General features: G+C 39.1%; 1 protein-coding gene across 1 annotated transcript in view; it reads right to left on the bottom strand.

Moving 5' to 3' along the window:
- Nucleotides 1–4,408, bottom strand: part of elovl1b (ELOVL fatty acid elongase 1b) — a 13,619-nt gene extending 9,211 nt beyond the window's left edge. The window contains exon 1 of the mRNA XM_031863974.1: nt 4,308–4,408. The gene's annotated coding sequence lies outside the window, so the exon portion shown is untranslated. The remainder of the gene's footprint in view (nt 1–4,307) is intronic.
- Nucleotides 4,409–4,801: the final 393 nt, after the last annotated feature.

The following is a 4,801-nucleotide window of genomic DNA, read 5'->3' as shown; positions in this document are numbered from 1 at the left end:
TATATATATATCTTGTGTAATGAAGAAAATAAAGGGGTAATGTATAACAGCCTCAAAAATCCAGTATTGGACTGAAGCCTTGTTGAGGTAAAGTAGACACTTTACACATTTAGCATAAACAAAGGCTTATTACACATTTAACTTTTGTTAAAGTTTACCCAACACTGAATCTAAAAGAAAAGTAATCCCTCCAGTAACTCCCTCCCCACTTTCAACAGACTCCTTCAATTACCTCAAACTACCGCAAACATTCCTGGTGGGCATGCCTCTCTGTAAGAAGAAATGTCACGTGATAGACTCAGTATCTGTTCTGCAATGTTGTCTTTTGGTCTGAATATAATAATGCACATTGCCTTGCCTTATCAAAATCAAAAGAATTTGTGGTATGATAAAAATGAAGACTGGGGATATACAAATTGAGTGTATACATTAAAAAAAAAAAAAAAAACACATTTAAGAAAAGCTCACTTTTCTAAGTGACGAACATCGTAGTGACCGTTACCCCTCCAGCACAGGAATGTTGCTAAACTTGTCTGGAAACTGATATGTTTATGCCATCTCCCCCTCATTGTGTTTGTCTGAGGGTTATATGTGTGCGTGTGTGTGCGTGTGTGTGTGTGTGTGTGTGTAATCACACCTGCAAGTACTGAGACCTGGCCGGGTCATTCAACACTGGTCCAATTGTCTTCCCTCCCTCCTTCTCCCCCTCTCTGACCTCTCTGCAGGTCTCAACGACCCAGATTTCTGTAATTTTCCACCGATAACAATAGAGCATCCCGTCCTCATGAATGAGCTCAAACTAATGCAGATTGTGGACGAACTACAATTACCGCCTTCGCCAACCGGTCATGTTTTAGTTTACATTCATGTTTGTCCAAAATGTCATCACTTCATCTTCTCGGAAATTTGCGTTAAAAAGATTGTCATAATTAGCATATCAACTCTTGAGTTGTGGCCAAAAATGTGTTTTGTGAGGTCACAGTGACCTTTGACCAACAAATTCTGCTCAGTTCAACCTTGAGTCCAGGTTGACCTTTGTGCCAAATTTGAAGAAACTCCCTCCAGACGTTCCCGAGAACGTTGCATTCACGAGAACGAAACAGATGGGCAACGTGAAAACATAACGCACACTGTAGGTTTTATTTATCATATCGACAGTTATGACAAAATTTTACTCAAATTACTGAGATCTCAGAACATGGAGATCAATAAAGTCCAACAATGTAAGGAACTTGACTGTCCAGACATGAAATGTAAGTGCACACAACAATGGAAACTACTATGTGTCTAAATTGAACAGTAAATTCAATTTGGCCACATGACAACTGCTTACTTTCCTTTTGAGAGATGTAGCTGTTTAACGGAGATCTCGAGAGGGAACTTGTAAAGTACAATGTTTAAATGATGATTGAAACGATGGCCAAACCTACAAAGAAATGTGTGTAAAAAGTTCCATTTTTGCACTCATTGAAAGGTTTTTCCTCTCCCACTCAAGGGTGTGTCCTTGTGGGTGTCTCATGGGAGAGCACGCAAAGCTTAGTCAGCGAAACAGCTCCAGACTTGATATTTGGGGCAAGTGTAAAACAGGCCCTGCAGACAGGTTGGGATTATGCAAGACTTAACCACGACTGGAATGACTCTCTTCATGCCCGTCATGAATACCTAAGATTCTACTTTGACAAGAACTTCCACTCGATGGTGTCAAACATGCACACGTGTGAGCACTAGAACAAATATACAACTGGAACTTTCTGATATGACTTATATGTCGCACAGAGAGACAGAGAGAGAGAGAACAATAGCCAGGTGTGCAAACGTTGACGAAACAGATTATATTCTTTTACAATTTCTAATAATTGTGTTTTTTTTACAATCTGGCCTTTGGTCCAATTTTCCAAAAAATGATGATGCAGCATTTTTTAACGACATTCTTACTTTCTGTCACTGATGAAACTAAAAACACACCTTAACTTGGAGCCACATTTCAGTCATGCTGGTCAAAACACACAACCATCTCACAGTCATCAGGACATATTCATAAAGGGCATAACAATGTCAGTGCTGACACTACATTATCCTCCTGTTGTTTAGATAAGAGCCAGTTACACCATGTTACAGTGCCAACATATTAAGCCCCAGTGTTGGACTGAAGTGCACAACCAACAACTTATGGAATTGTTTGATTTGATACTTAAGTTAGTGCATAGATTGTCCTTGGGCTAGCTGTATAATGTATGATCAAAAACCCTTTACTACATGTAGGCTAACAGTCCAGCCACTAAAAAACTGCTTCAAATGATAAACTCACACTTGTTTGAGCTGAAAAAAATCGCTTAGATCCAATGAAACGGAAATACTGCGAGTAGGGGGTTGGGTAGACACGTTTCATATATATGAAAACAACCCCCGCCTCAAAGTAACCTACTTAACTGAACCTTTACTGGAAGTCTAACAGAGGCGGCCATTATGAAGATACACGGCCCCCACTTTGAGCTTTAAATATCTTTAAAAACCCCGGTGGAAGGACTGAAGAAGACTTTGTAGATGAGTCTGAATGAGTGGTTTGGAGTATGTGGTGACTAACATGTTTCCACTATCTAGCAAAGCACTTTACTACAGCTGCTCAGTGATCAACAAGAGAAGACGGTCCACTGTTTGAAGTAGAACTGCTGCATAAACACACCTCAGCTCAGCCTGCAACATTTTGTTGTAGAAAAAAAAAAAAACGTGGTGTGAAGAAAGTCTGTGTCATTTCCTCTGAAACTTGCCTTAAATGCGTGTCCTTCAATATGAGTGTTGACTTTAGAAGATTATGACATGATAACAGAATGCAACGGTGGAGCGTTAGAAGTCACAACGCTACTTTAGTGTTTACATTACTAGTACACCTGGGCTAGTAGACCTTGAGGCCCTTTGTCTCCATCCCACAGCCGTTAGTTACTAATGTTTACATGTCTACACAGAGCTAGTGATCCATAATCTACTTTAGGAGGCCATCAATAGGGGGCCAGCTAACACGAGGCATTCAAGAAACATGACACTAAACTCCGGCGCAACATCTTTTGCCTTTTTGTAAAAAAAAACATAAAGACGCCATCTTTAAAACATTGTTCACAGTCTAAAAACAGGTACTGACGCATTGTGCCCAATGTCAACTTAACATGTCATGCATTAGTTGTAAAAAGCAGTGTTATTTTATATTCAGATGTCAGATTACGCTTAATTGTGTGGTAAAAACATACAATCTTAGCCTCTCAGTGCTCTTTCCCCATCATGCATTGCATAGACGAGGTGTGGTAGTCAGTGGTTCTTGTCTTTCTCCCACAATGGCGAAATTAAACGAGAGTTTAACATGACTAATGTGACAGAATAATCAGAGTACTTATCGAAAACATTATCTTTATATATGATACACTGTCAATATTTACTCATGTATTCAGAATCACACAGTACAAAGTTCAACTCCTCCTGCTGCTCAAAATGAGTCAAATGTTTCTCGAGTTTTACTGAAACTAAATGGATATATGTATCGTTTAATAAGTAGCTTGTATGCTGTGTGTGTTAGATAGTTACATCACCTCTGACCCATAATCACATTAATGGCAGCCTAGTAAAGACACAAAACTCAGCTACCAAAGACATAAAAAGAAGAAAAGAAAAACATGAATGTACCCGAGTCTCAAAGTAAGACCGTTATAAAGTTATAACATTTGGCCACCAGGTAAGTTTATTTTTTTTGCACTTCTAGATCGACTACAGTTAAACTATATGTGCTATTATTCATAACCGACAGCCAAAACACACACCATTGTGTTCTCATTATCACTGACATTTACATGTTTGAGGCTACAATGAACAAAAAAAGACACAACCATCTGCCTTCACAGTGAGGAGAGAGTCCCGGCTGTCAATGAGCTCTTTGTCCAGCACAGGTGCAAATGATGAGAAGATGAAACCATCAATATCCCGAAACACTAACAGTGAAGCTTATTGTTGAGCACGTTTCATCTCCAAGCGCACGTTTTGGGCACCACACCCGAACCTAACTTTCATTAATAAAAAAAACGTATGATTTACAGCAAAACAAATGAGTGTTTTAGTGTACGCCTTAGCTATTCAAATTACAAAAGAAAAACAACATAATAAGCCACCTGAATGAATAACACTTTGATGTGACGTTACGGAAATCGGCAGCGCGCGCGCAACCCCCCAAACACAACCCCAAAAATATATTTACGCACCTGAAATGAACTAAAACCTCGTCGAGTCGACGTATTCCTAAATAAACAGCGTTAGAAAGAACTCACTTGAAATAAAGGCTGTCGACAGCAGCCTGATGACCCAGCGCGTGAGAGAAGTTAGACCTGCTTCCTCTTCCTCTCCGCGGAAACCTTCCTCGCGACGCAAAAACGCTTGATGGAGCTGGAAAAAAAAAAAAAAAAAAAAAAGGTGGAGTCTTCTCTCTCCACACACTGCTGTGAGTTGGGCGCCAAATATGGAGTTCACCAACTGACGGTATCAAATGTAAAGTCACCGCCAATATGAAATCAATCAGCTGCAGCTCCATTCTGACAGACTCAGCGGTTAACTGGCGAGCAAAAGTGTGAGTTAGGCTGCTTCTAGTGGGAGTGGAGTTGACTAATCTCTGGAATAGGGTATAATTATACACTCCATTTTGGTCTTTGATGTAAAGGGAGCATATATATATATATTTTTTTTTTTTATTTATTTATTTATTTTTTTAATAATAAATAAATAAATCTATATATATATTAACAATAAATATATATATTTATTTATT

This window comes from Anarrhichthys ocellatus, unplaced genomic scaffold (genome assembly GCF_004355925.1).
Source record: "Anarrhichthys ocellatus isolate YVR2014 unplaced genomic scaffold, GSC_Weel_1.0 scaffold30, whole genome shotgun sequence".
Classification (NCBI taxonomy): domain Eukaryota; kingdom Metazoa; phylum Chordata; class Actinopteri; order Perciformes; family Anarhichadidae; genus Anarrhichthys; species Anarrhichthys ocellatus.
Note: the sequence above shows the minus strand (reverse complement) of the source record. Positions and strands in the feature narration are given on the sequence as shown.